Raw genomic sequence first — 14,411 nt, 5'->3', positions numbered from 1 at the left:
GAAATAAGCTTCTATATTGTGTTAAACTTAACAACATAAACAAAACGTACACAGGCTTATTATTGTGTGATAGTTCACACAAAGATTCCTAAACCACACAGTCCATCCTCAAAGGGCTCACAACAACAAATTAACATAAACAAATTGCACACAGGTGTCGTCCCCTGGTTGTTGAATGACTTTGTGAAACCTGAACAGTGGCCCGTCATCCTGTGTAACAGTAGTAAATAAATATTGTCTAAACACATTTCAGAAACAATATAGTAACATGACAAAGTGAATTGAACCTACTTGTAATTCTCCCAAAAATTGTTTTCCAAAAATGCTATCAAAAAAATCTTTAAGGTTCTTTTATGCATTGCTGTATAAGAACTGGCTCTCCTATAACCCATAAATACATATAGAAGTTTGCTATTATGGAAACACTTGTAAAAAAAAAAAAGTAAAGAAGAATTACCAGACTAGAGACTCTGGTCTGATACTCTGGTCTGGTCTCAGTACCTTCTACTGAAAGCACTCGTTGCCTAAAGCTATCCAGTTAAATGAATGAAACATAATCGCTCAAGAAGAAGAGGAGGAGGCGTTTGGATTTACCTCCCCCTTTTTCTCCTGTAAGGAGACTCAAAGGGGCTTACAATCTCCTTTTCCTCTCCCCCCTCACAAGTACCCTGTGAGGTAGGTGGGGCTGAGAGAGCTCCGAAGAACTGTGACTCGCCCAAGGTCACCCAGCTGTGTTGGAGTGCACAAGTTAATCTAGTTCACCAGATAAGCCTCCACAGCTCAAGTGGCAGACAGGGAATCAAACTGGGTTCCCCAGATTAGAGTACACCTGCTCTTAACCACTACACCACTCTGGCTTAGCCACTATTAGCAAACCCCCTCACTAGTTAAAGTGCCATGTCAAACACAAAAGAGACGGAGAAGAATGTCCAATTTACAAAAAGTTCAAACTCTGGTTGAGTCCAAAGAAAGAGGAACCGGAGGGCAGCCTGAAGGCGAACCAGGCCTCGAGTTGGAGAAGCTTCCTCTTTAAACTGGCAGTGGTGTTATCCGGATCAACAAGTGCAAGAGCAGTGTTGAATATTAATGATACTGGTTCGACAGCACCTTTAGCCATACAGGGGGTTGCTTGGATTGCTAACCTCCAGGTGGGGCCCGATGAATTACACCGTTACAGCTGATCTTCAGGCTGCAGAGATGAGTTCTCCTGGAGAAAATTAATGTTTACAATGGTGGACTGCATGGCAATATACTCTGGTCAGGTCCCTCTCATCCCCAAACCCTGCCCTCCTCTGGCTCTACCACCAGATCTCTAGGAATTCCCCAACCCCATACTCTGTTTCCTCAAGCAAGTCACAAGGACTGTGGGGGATCAGCAGGGAACAGGATCTGCATCGGGCCCACTGCGGGACAGCAGTGAACTCTAATCTAAGTCAGGGGTTGTTTCCCCACTCCTGAAGCCTGCCAGGTGACCTTGGGCCAGTCACAGTTCTCTCAGAACTCTCTCAGCCCCACCTACCTCACAAGGTGTCTGCTGTGGGGAGAGGAAGGGACAAGGAGTTTGTAAGCCGCTTTGACACTCCTCGTGGTTGAGAAAAGCGAGGTCGTCCTTCTTCAGCAGTGACTTTTTTTTATGTAGTCCTCTCAGTTCACGCCATCATCACTTTGCTCCAATAAGGCTGTGTGTATCCTCCAGCCTGGCTACGTGCAGTCAGAAACTCAGGTTTATTGAAAGATTCAGGTCCAGCAACACCTTGAAGATTTAGGGGGTATAAATTTTTGAGATCCCTCTGAAGGTATCCGACAAAGCAGGCTTTGACTCTCAACAGCTTACAACTGGGGGAAAAATGTTGGCTTTTGAAGCGCTGCTAGAAGATCTTGCTCTTCAGTGGCAGACCAACACAGCTATCTACTCGAAACTAGGTTTATTACAGGTACGTGGTCACTCCTAATGAAGCCTGAAAACACCTGTGTTGATGGAAATTGTGCACAATGGGAAGATCACAAATAGCATGTTGTCTCATCCTGCAAGGTTGGAGTGCTAAAGTACTGATTGAAATGGGGTACTTAAGCAACCATAATCAACAAAAGAGCGCTAACTTCAAGAAGAACAGCATTTTCTCAGCTGGCAGTTTTTTGGAAGATGCATGGCTTCCTTCCAACCAAGCCACAAGCGTGCAGAAAGCATGCAACAAGTGAGCATAGTGCACCAAGTCAAAATGAGATCGTGCTGGAAGGCTCTCAGCTTTTTGCATTCCTCTTCGCACCTAATCTGCGCGTATTTTTAATGTAATAGCCTGCAACAGTATTTACAAGAATACCGTTCTATGTGCGGAGCAGAGAAAATATTTAATTGGCTCAAATAATTGCTTGCAATTGTATCCCCAGTTTTAGCAGACAGAATAGAAGATAGCACGGTAGAAAGCCGGATAACGATTACATTGCAGCATATGTTTACAGTTCGCATTCCGCCTGGCAGATTTTACAGCAAGGCATTCCCCCCCCCGCCCCCATAACAAAGAATCTGGAATAAAGCTCGCCACATTTTCAAAATGACAGGGTCTCTCTCCTTGTTCTCATATGTACCATATGTGGCGCCTATAAAAGGCAATTTCACTTTGACAAGCTATGAAAGCCGAGAGCATACCAGCAGAAGTCAGAGATGCCGTATGCGAAAGAGCCCTCGCCGGCAGTAATCAGTCTTCCCCAACAGCTGCTGCCCCCATCAACAAGATGCCGTTGCATCCTTATAGTCAAGTTGAGTCTTTGGAAACTTCCATAGATCTCAGGAATGGCAAATGTGGAGTTCTTCTATTCCAAAGAGGGATGGGGAAGAATTTGAGATGGGGGTCAGAAATACACACCGTCCCTTAGGACATCTCGAGGCCATTCAATCTGACCTCTAGAACAGGGGTAGGGAACCTGCGGCTCTCCAGATGCTCAGGAACTACAATTCCCATCAGCCTCTGTCAGCATGGCCAATTGGCCATGCTGGTAGGAGCTGATGGGAATTGTAGTTCCTGAACATCTGGAGAGCCGCAGGTTCCCTACCCCTGCTCTAGAATATCTCTTGTGAAGGTTTGGCACTGGGGGGGGGGAGCCGTGGCTTGGTGGTAGAGTATCTGCTTGGAATGCAGAATGTCCCAGGTTCAAATACCAGCACCTCATGGTAGTAGGTGAAGTGAAAGACCTGGGCAGAAGACCACAGAAGGATACTACCAGACTGAGACTGACAATACTGGCCTTGATGGACCGAGGTTCTGAATCTGAGTCCGCCAGCTTCATGTGTTCATGTGACCTCTGGTCTATCAGTTGCTGCGGTTCTCTTCCTCACACCTTTCCCATACTTTCACAAACTGGCCACATTTTTTATTATTATTATTATTATTATTATTATTATTATTATTATTATTATTATTATTATTATTATTATTATTATTATTATTATTATTATTATTATTATTATTATACACATAAGCAACTTTAACAGCACAAGTGTCTGGAATTCATCCTCTGAATAATGCTCGAGGTCCTTCCCAAAGGACCTAGGATATTAGAGGTATTCTGCGTCAAGAGATATTATTGCGAGTTCCTAGAAGTGCTGCTTTCTGCAGCATGAGGGACTGATGTTCTGTCCAAGTTTAGGAAACTTTCCAGATGTTTTTTCAAGATTTCTTGGGGATTCCTCCTAGAGCCCCGACTACTAGTGGGATTACTGTTGTTCTTTTCTGCCACAATCGTTCAACTTCAATTTGTAGGTCCTTGTATTTTGTGATCTTTTCCAGCTCTTTGTCCTCTACCCTGCTGTCAACTGGCACAGCAACATCTACATGATCAAACATGTGTTTTTTTTCTTCTCTATCACTGTTATTGTTACATGTCATAGGGGTGTTGTGTGTGCCAGGTGTCTACCTAATCTGTTGTTTATTATTCCTAAAGTCCCAGAGTATTTTTTGCTTCTTCATTTTCTGTATGGTCTTCTCTGGCTTGTGCACCATTACCAGGTCTTGCTACAGGGCAGGCCGTACTTTTTTATGCAAAGGTTCCAGTCCACCATTGCTGCTAGCCCTATTGTGCAGCCCGTTCAAGATAGTCAGTTTGGGCTATTTTCTTACAACAACAGATGATGTGCTCCCACAGTTTCATCACGCCCTCTTTGCAGAGCGGCACTTTGGGTCAAATCTGTAAGACTTTTTCGATTAAATTGTCTTTTATTGCATTTGTCCGTAATGCTTGCTTTCCTGGGCAGCAAAGAAATCAGGCCTTCAGTTTCCTTCTTTAAGAGTTCCCCTTCTGAAGCCACTCCCATGTGTTTTCTTGCTGTCAACCTTCCCTTCAATGATATTCTTAAAAATTTACTGCCCATGGAGTGGCTTGTTTAGCCACTGCTCCTTTCGATCATTTTTAAACTGTTGGACTCTATACTCTTTTGATTCTTTGGCTTTCAGCATCTCAGCCTTGTGGACTTCTTTCAATGCTGGCTCTTGACTTTCTTGGATGTATTCTTTCAGGCCTCTTTTCTCTTCCTCTACTGATTGCTTGATGTGGAGCAGTCCTCTTCCTCCTTCTGACCTTGCTAGGTAGAGTCTGTCTACATCACTTCTTGGATTCAGTGCTTGATTGATGGTCATAATTTTCCTTGTTTTTCTGTCCAGGATGTCCAATTCGGCTTGTGCACGGTTAATTATGCCAGCAGTGTAGCGTACTACAGGCACCGCCCAAGTATTAATTGCCTTTATTGTATTTCCTCCATTTAACTTTGATGTAATTTGATTATTATTATTATTATTATTATTATTATTATTATTATTATTATTATTATTATTAATTGGATTTATTATGGTGGAAGGGGGTGGGGTGGGAAGACAAAACAGCCACTAAAGCGAAACCAAGACCAGTGTTTGGCGTCTAGACCACAGGTGTCAAACTACAGCATCATGCTGGCAGGGGATGATGGGAGCTGTAGTCCACAACATCTGGAGGGCCGCGAGTTTGACACCTGTGGTCTAGACCAACAGTTCTGGAAAACGTACAATTCCCAACGTCTCTGTTGAGAACAAAGAGTCTGAGCAAGCAGACAGCAGAGAATCCTCTGTGAGGCCTGTTTTTTGAAGGCACTCTCAGGTGCCATCTTCCACCCTACCGTGCAACTTTGGGGATGTCAAGACCTTTTAAGACCTGTTCACATTTCAGCTGTTCCCAAGTTCTTGCCAGGAACAGGTGACAACGTGGGCTCCTCTGGCTTGTTTTGTTTTGTTGCTTTAGGGGTGCAGTAACTTTCTCATCCTTCGGGCCCGCCAGCACCAGCCTGATCTCTGGTTTGGCCTTGGAGACTCTGCACTGCTTGAGAACACAGTTAGTGATTTCACCCTGCTGGAATCCCAAGAAATGCTGCAGTGGAACTCAGTTCCAGCAAAGACCACTTGTACGCTGTTCGTAATATCCTTCCTGTTAAACTGTTTTCTCTGGTTATTACAGGGGTCGACAGATCCTGACATGGGACTGGGGAGGAGGTTTAAATGAGGGAAGCTAGCCAAAAAGGGGAATATAACACCAGCAAAGGAGGAACTGCCCTGGGAGATTTCAGGAAATCCTTGGGAAGAGCTCTTATGTCTTCTCACAACTTCCAAAACAAGCTTAAAAAGGCCACGCCCATTCCAAATCCTGTAGAGTAAATGTGGCAAGGCTGTTCCACAAAACACTCTGCTTCAGTAACAAGCTATATACAACTCCTCTTCTGATTCAGCATTGACATTTATAGCAATGCCTTCAGAAATGTAATTTATACTGGGCAAGAGAAGGCACAGGAGGACATTTGCCTTCTTACCAATGCATCTGAGATTTTGGAATAACTATTGCCAGTGTACAGTTCAGTGATGTCAGTGAGTTTGAAAGGGCAGAACTCTGCTGAAGATTGCTCTGTGAGAGATCAGTTACTCTGAAGAAATGCCTGCTGTGATTGGTGGAATCTGTGGCTGAAGTCCCTCCTCAAACCCCACCCTGTCCTGGTTCCACCCCCAAATCTCCAGGAATTTTCCAACCTGGAGTTGGTAACCTTACCTAAGGAAACCAGATTCTAATCCCCACTCACTAATAAAACCTTCCAGGTGACCTTGGGAGACTCTCTTTCAGCTTAGCCTTTTTCCACCAGGTTTTTTTTAAAAAAAGATTTGTTTTATTTTCAATAATAAAAAAGATATCAGAAAAACAGTTAAGAACAACAGAAAAGAAAATGGATCTTTTCTTAATTACAATTCTAAACACCAGAGAGCCAACTATTTTTTTTTAAAATCTGAGGCAGATTCTAATAAGCAAACTATATTAATATTAATAATAAACGAGAGAATGAATAATAAAAGAGGGAATGTCTGCCTCACAAGGTTGTTGACAAAATGTGCCTCTGTAGAATGCAACAGATTAGAATGTGATACACAGAAACAGAAATAGAAATGAGGAAGCAGTGCCTTCCAATAGACATAAGCATGGAATACACCAAATTCTGTTTTAGTTGAATACGAAGGAATTGTCAGGGACAGAGGCTGTCAAAACTCTGTCTACAGTTTTACAGCCATTCATCACTCTTTCCATTTGCATCAAAACCACTCAAGGCACAAATACAGTTCAGCTCACCAAAGGAAAAAAACAACCCCAGACTTTTAAAGATTCAGAACTATTAGGATATAATTTCCTTCTGTGTAAAAAATATTGCATTGTCTCTAAACGCAAGGCAACTTTTCCATTTTCAAATGCCTCACCAGTAGGAGTTCATGCAATTGTAGGCATACTTTTTCTTCTTTGCTCACAGAATTCAAAAAACACACTGGAAAGATGCTGGAAATAGTTTCTTGGCTGCCTTGAATGAAAAATACATTAAGTTGGCTTGATTACTGAATTTCCTTGACCTGTAAAGTTTTCTGAATAGTTTAAACCTGAAATACCAACTGGGCTGCTACTTTAGGAAAGGAAACATTTCTAACTCTCCATTTTGAGTATATTTTTTTTAAAAAGTAAGATTTTACTTCCAGTTTTTCTTGGATAAGGCATGGTTGCAAATGCAATAACAGTCCTCTGATATTGGGAATGACGAAGTCTTCCCATTTTGTTCCTTCATTGTTCCATGATTTTATTTTGTCCTACATTCCACTCCCCCTAAAAGTTGATTTTTAACTTGGAGATTTTGAAAAATTAGTTAACAGACAAAAAATTGCTCTGGCTTTCCAAATTGCAGATTGCTTTGGCTTTCCTTTTCTTTCTTATTTTTCTCTCTATATGGTTTACTTGTGTAAGCTTTGAAAATACTGCCTCTCCCTATTAAGTCCAAGAGCACCTTAAAGACCAGCAAGAATTCTGGAGTGTGAACTTTCAAGAGTTAAAGCTTTAAGGCCTTGAGCAGTCTGGGACCCTCGTATCTTTGGAACCGTCTCTCCCCATACGACCTATCAGTCCTCTGATGGTAATTGACTGGTGCTCCCCAGCCCCAGGCTGAGTTCCACCAGAGCTAGGGCCTTTTCAGCCCTGGCTCCCATTTGGTGCAACTCACTCCTGGTGAACATCAGGACCCTGTGGGATATAAATCAATTCTGCAAGGCCTGTAAGACCAAAATGTTCTGCTGGGCGGACAATTAATGAAGCCGGCCTGAAACAAAAACATCTTGGCCCTCGAATTTACACCCCCTTCTCTCTCCCCCATTATTTCTAGGATTACAGTGTGTGGGAATGTTTGTTAGCAACTGTGCTATAATCGCCATCTGCATATTTATTATGTATTGGAGAATTTTAAATTTAGATTATTAACTTATTACTTGTAACTTTATTATTGCTTTTAAACATGTGTGTTAGCTGCCCTGAGCCCAGCCTCTGGCCAGGGAGGGCGGAATATTAAATCAAATTCATTCATTCATTCATTCATTCATTCATTCATTCATTCATTCATTCATTCATTCATTCATTCATTCATTCATTCATCTGTTTGTTTATTTGTTTGTTTATTTATTATTGGATTTTTATACCACCCTCCCCCGGATTCTATTTTCTGCACTTTGTTTCCAAATCCAGTTCTTTAACTGGATCCTCCTTGCAACTACCAATCAGCATCCTACCATTTCACACCTCTCTTTTCAAAAGTGGATTACAAAGAGATGCCTGACAGTAACACTAACAGAACTGGATCCTGTGGGCTGCTGACAGAGGAGCAGAGCTGTGTGGACAATCAATAGATTATGGACTGGCCCTGGGTTTCCTGCATTAATGTATGGCAACCGATAGACAGCTATAAGGAAGTCAGGGTAGTTGAGAGGTTACTTTGCTCAAACCTCTGTGCCAAAGCAGCCCCAGAGCAATGGTCTGTAAGTAATATTCAAGAATTAACTACACCCTATACCAGCTGTTATTAAGTTCATGCTCATAATTTCCAATATGGAAAGGCATCGATTTGGGTCTCAGCTGAATATATACACAGATGGTTATCTGTACAATGACACATGGAAGAAAGTGAATCGAATCCACTAAAAACATCAAATTGTTCGAGATTGGTGGCCGAATGTAAATTACAGGAAGAATGTGCCATCTACGGAAAAGGTTGGGTGGTCATTCATTCACATTCCAAGACAGCGGCTAAAAAAGATTTCCTTAAAGAGTCAGTTAATGTAGGCTGTGCTGACTGGTTCTTTAACCAGAATGTCACATGGAGCCTGCTGTTCTTGCATTCGGTTAAACTGGTTCACACTTTTTTATTTGTCACTTAATTTCAAACAGGATAGCTAGATATACCTAGAAACCAGCAGGAAAGGGCCTTGGGCTCAATACTCAGTGAAGTGATGTCACTTCCAGAAGTGATGTCATCATGTCATCAACAACTTGGGAGATGTTCTGGTATTTGGGCTATTGCAGAAGCTGTTTTTACCATAGAGTCTGCCATATACCAGAGAGTCTCACACATTGTCAACAACATGATGACATCATACTTAGTGAAGCGACTGGCTCCCTTCCTCTCCCACACAGACCTGGCCACGGTGATCCATGCAACGTTCACCTCCAGGTTGGACTATTGTAACTCGCTCTACGCGGGCCTACCCTTGCGTTTGATCCAGAAGTTACAGCTGGTCCAACATGTGATGGCCCATCTGCTCACGGGGGGCACTTTTCGTGATCATATCCAACCTGTGCTGCATCGCCTGCATTGGCTCCCAGTTGAGTTCCGGATCATCTTCAAGGTATGGGTGTTGACCTTTAAGGCCTTACGCGGCCTGGGACCCTCGTACCTTTGGGACTGCATTACCCCATATGTCCCTACTAGGCCTCTGCGTTCAGCAGAGGCCAATTTGCTGGTGGTTCCAGGCCCCTCAATGATGTGGCTGGCCTCCACTCGGGCCAGGACCTTCACGGCCCTGGCCCCTGCCTGGTGGAACACTCTTCCTCCAGCTGTCTGGGCCCTGTGGAATCTTGGCGAGTTCCGCAGGACCTGTAAGACGGAGCTGTTCCACCAGGCTTCTGGAGTGTCCAGCCGCTGATAACTGCCCCCATTTCACTCTCCTGTGTTTGGGGTCCCTTACTATCTATGGGTTTTTTAATAAGGGTTTATTGCTGACACCGTTTTAATATATTGACCGCTGTGTTCATTTTAATGGGTTTTTAATTGTATATGTTATATATTTATGTTGTTCATCACCCAGAGCCCTTCGGGGGTAGGGCGGTATATAAAACTCAATAATAAATAAATAAATAAATAAATAAATAAATAAATAAATAAATAAATAAGCAAGCAAGCAAGCAAGCAAGCAAGCAAGCAAGCAAGCAAGCAAGCAAGCAAGCAAGCAAGCAAGCAAGCTGATGGTATTAAGCCATAGGCCCCAATTAGCGACTGGTAAGACTCCACCCACACCTTTTTTTGCTGGTTTCTAGGTGTACCTAAGCATCCTGTTTGAAATTAAGTGACTAATAAAAAAGTGTGAACCAGCTTAACCGAATGCAAGAAAAGGAGACTTCATATGACATTCTGGTTAATGCATCACACTGATGATGTCAACACACTGATGATGTCAAGACCTGGGCCTCAATTGGCCCTGGTAAGACCCTGCCTAAATGGCCCCAGGGGAAGGGGCACAAAGCAAGGGATCCCTCACCTGACCTGGGGGTCTGGTAACCCTAGTTTCAATACAAAGCTGAGCCAACATTATTCAGTTTATGTGAGGGAAAAGAATTTTTTTTACAGGAAAAATTCCACAAGTTAACAGAAAGAGGGACAAAAATCAAGAATTAATTCTCTGGCCTCTCCTCTATTGTTCCTGTAATTTATGATTGTATCCTGCCCAGGGACTTGGATGATGGGCGAGAAATATTTATGAAGATAAATATTCTTCCATTTAAAGTTCCCACTGCAGCTTTTATCACTTCTCTGGAGAAGGAAATATTTTTTGAGCAACCATATAAATATCCTCTATACACAGGTTTAAAAGAAGATGAAGAAAAGGAGAAGGGGTTTTATACTTCACTTTTCTTTACCTTTAAGGGTTTTCAAGATGGCTTCCACCACTTTCCCTCCCCCCACCCATAACAGATACCTTCTGAGGTAGGTGGGTCTGAGAGAGTACTGAGAGAATGGTGACTGGCCCAAGGATGCTCAGCCGGCTTCCTGAGCAGTGGGGAATCGAAGTCTGCGAACCGGTTCTCATAGCTAAGTGAAATTTGTATCAAACTTCTGGGACTAGCTAGAGAAACTCAAGCACCTACCAGTGTCGCTGGTCGTGAACGGGGAATTGGATTTTTGATTAATGGGTCAACTGTATCAACCATTTGACAGGGCGGTTCACTGCCCTCCTTCCTTCCTAACCACGTAGCACAGCATAACTGACTTCTCACGCATGTGAGTTCTCAAACAGCCCAGCTGAATTCTGTCATCCACATCCTGGCTACGTCACATCTTGTCTCAACAGGACATCGTTTAAATAGCCAATTAAAGCAGGCCCAAATCGCATACATCCGTCATAAGGAAATACTGCGTTTCAATTAAATCCTACCCTTCATGTCAGCAGACCCTTGGGACAGTAATGGTTATCAATTGGCCTGAATCAGAGCAGCTTTGCACATAAACTGGGAATGTCAGCTCTGGACCGGGACATACCTGGATATGTTGGGGATGGAGCTGGGAAGGGAGGGGGAGGGGAAGGGGAGGGGCCTCAGCAGGGTATAATGCTGTAGGGCCATGGTGGCGAACCTTTGGCACTCCAGATGTTATTTATTTATTTATTTATTTATTATTTAGATTTTTATACCGCCCAATCCGCGGGGGCTCTGGGCGGTGTACAACATAAAACATAATTAAAACACCAGTTAAAACAATTTAAGGCAGCGATAATAACAAGAGGCGTCCAGCAACCCCGCCTTTAAGATCCCTCCCTAGGAGGGAGGGACGGCGAGACCCATTTGTTGGAACAGGGGGGGGCGCCATCAGCGGCTGGTCCCTCCGGAACAACTCCGTCTTGCAGGCCCTGCGGAACTCACCAAAGGTCCCGCATAAACCGGACGGAAGGAGGAAGAGTGTTCCACCAGGAGGCCAGGGCATTAAAGCCTGGCCAGCGTGGAGAGCCAGCCGCATCATCGAGAGGCCAGGGACCACCAACAGATTGGCCTCCGCCGAGCGGAGGCAGCGTAGGGACATATGGGGTGATGCGGTCTCGAAGAGTGCGAGGGTCCCAGGCGGCGTGGGGCCTTGAAGGTCAACACCAGCACCTTGAAAATGATTCCGGAACTCCACCGGGAGCCAGTGCAGCTGGCGTGGGACAAACTGGATATGGTCCCAGCTGGCGCTGCCCGTAAGCTTAAGCAGCGCTGCTGCATGCTGGACCAGTTTAAGTCTCGGATCAAGCGCAAGGGAAGGCCAGCGTAAGCGAGTTACAATAGTCCAATCTGGAGGTGACCGTTGCATGGATCACAGTGGCTAGGTCCGCTTGGGAGAGGAAGGGAGCCAGCCCGAACCTGGAGATGGAAGAAAGCAACCGGGTTACATGGGCCACCTGGGTCTCCATAGTGAGAGAGCGAATCCAGGTGGACCCCCAGGTTAAAGCGCACAGAAGAGTCGGTGCCAATGTGACCCCTTCCCGCACCGGCGGCTGGAAAATCCCACCTCGCCGGCGGCCAAGCCAGAGGATCTCCGTCTTGATGGATTCAGTTTTAACCTGCTCTGCCGCCAACCAACCAGCGACCGCCTCCAAACAGTGCTGTAGAGCGCGCGAAACGCCCTCCATCAACAGAATGAGCTGCGTGTCATCCGCATATTGGTGAAAGACGCGCCAGCCCAAAACTCCGTACCAGCTGAGCAGGGGTCGCATGTAGATATTAAGCAGCGGGGACAGTACAGAGCCCCTGGGGTGCAATCAGCGGGCACTTCCGGGAGGCCTGGTCCCCGCGCCTCACTGACTCCGGCCCCGGAGGAACGAGGCAATCCATTGAAGGACAGTGCCCGCACTCCGGAAGCGACCAGGCGGTGGGTCAAAAGGTGTAATTGCGACCACATCAAGCGTAACGGTAAGGTCTAACAATACCAGCAGCGCCGATCCGCCTCGGTCGAGCTGAATACGGAGGCGTATCTGTAGCGGCGACGAGAACAGTCTCCGTCCATGCCTACCGGAAGCGGACTGGAAGGGATCAAAGGCCGATGTGTCATCCAGGAAACCTTGAAGCTGCTCCAACACCACTCTCTCAATTACCTTCCCCAGGAGCGAAAGATTGGCGGTGATGGCCAGATCACTTGGATCTAGCGGTGGTCTTTTTAAGAGTGGGTGGACCACTGCCTCCTTCAACCCATCCGGGAAAACTCCTTGCTCAAGGTAGGCATTGATGATGCTCAACAGATGGGGTCGTAGCGCCGCCCTGCAAGTTTTTACAAGCCAGGAGGGACACGGATCAGAGGACAGGTAGTAGGTCTAACAGCAGCTAAGGTCCTGTCAACTTAGCGGCCTTCGGAGAGCAGGGAAAACTGGGCCAAAATAAGGGCCTGAAGGCGACAAAGGGAGCCTCCAGTTCACTGATTGTAGCCAGCGTGGAGGGAAGATCCTGGCGGGCGGCGCGACCTTATCCGCCAAAAAAGCTCATAAAAGCCTCACAGCTAATACTCAATTGAGGATTTGAAGACCTCTCCGACAGAGAGGTTAAAGACCAGGTATCTGCGAAATAATAATTTAGCGGAGCGGGGAGCTGGCCGGATGCAAGAGGAGAGAAGAAAACTCTCTTAGCCTCGCCGTTGCCACCTCATAGGCTTTCATAAGCGTCCTATAAGATGTTGCATGCCCGGCTTACGTCACGGGATTTCCCTCCACACTTTCGCTCTAGGCGTCCCACAAGCACCCGCTTCATGCTGCGCAACTCCTCCGTGTACAGGGCGCGCGCCGAGTAGAAGGGGCGCCGAGGGCAACTACCGATGGCATCGGGAGGCTGGGAGTTCCAGTCCTCACCTGCTCATCCCGAGTGTGCGAAGGCGGGTTCAGGGTCACTTAGAGCATTCAGGAAACCAAAGTGGATCCATAAGTCTCCGCGGGCGAACATAAATCCAGCCGATACGCCTAGAAATCCTTCAAGGCGAAATGGTGGGACCATGGCACTCTGTCAACAGAGGATCACGACCAAATTTATCCCCGACCCAAAGACCAAATCCAGCGTGTCCAGCCTGCGTGAGTGGGGCCAGAGTTTACTGCAAGAAGAGGAGGCCTAGCGTCGCCATGGATGACACTAGGTCCGCAGCCACGGTGCATGGCGGCATCGACATGGAGCGTTGAAGTAAGCCCAAGGACAATAAGCCTGGGAAACCGCTTAGCGCCAGTCCGACACGCCTCCAGCAGCAGCAGGCCGTCTCCAGTAGCTAGGCGACCGGTACGCAGAACGGCCAACCTCTCCGAGGTCAGCCACTCCAGGCCGACACATTCTATGCCGGCGATCTCCGGGGTGGGGACAGCCCTGAAGGGGATAGACTCATGGATGAACAATGCCACCCCGCCCCCCCCGGCCCTGGGTTGCGTGATGCGGTGGAGACCGCGAAACCTGGCTGCGCGACCTCATGCCCAAAGCGACCGGTCTCCTGCCAGCGCACCCAGGTTTTGACACATGCCAGAGTCTGGGCTCGAGCACCATGGTCTTATTTATTAATGGATCCGGCATTAAGCAGCACCAAGGACGAAGCAGAGTATCCCTGATCCCAACCACCATGGTTCCTCGGGGATGGGTTGAGGAGGTCAGAAGGCGAGCGAGCATAACCGTATCTCATTATTGTCTTCTATCATATGGCCACCGCCTACCACAATACCTACCCCGTCCCATCAAAACGGGGATCCCTAGCCCCAGGGTTGGCGCCCCCATAGCTCCACCGACCTCCCTCTACCTAAGGCCTGACTAAAATCCCCACAAAAATATATAAATAGACC

General features: G+C 46.1%; 1 protein-coding gene across 1 annotated transcript in view; it reads right to left on the bottom strand.

Annotated features, from left to right (window-relative positions):
- Positions 1–14,411, bottom strand: part of CNTNAP2 (contactin associated protein 2) — a 1,428,778-nt gene that overhangs the window by 497,656 nt on the left and 916,711 nt on the right. The window lies entirely within an intron of this gene.

The sequence above is a fragment of the Sphaerodactylus townsendi genome, linkage group LG11 (assembly GCF_021028975.2).
Source record: "Sphaerodactylus townsendi isolate TG3544 linkage group LG11, MPM_Stown_v2.3, whole genome shotgun sequence".
In the NCBI taxonomy this organism is placed as follows: domain Eukaryota; kingdom Metazoa; phylum Chordata; class Lepidosauria; order Squamata; family Sphaerodactylidae; genus Sphaerodactylus; species Sphaerodactylus townsendi.
This window is presented reverse-complemented; position numbering and strand designations above follow the sequence as displayed.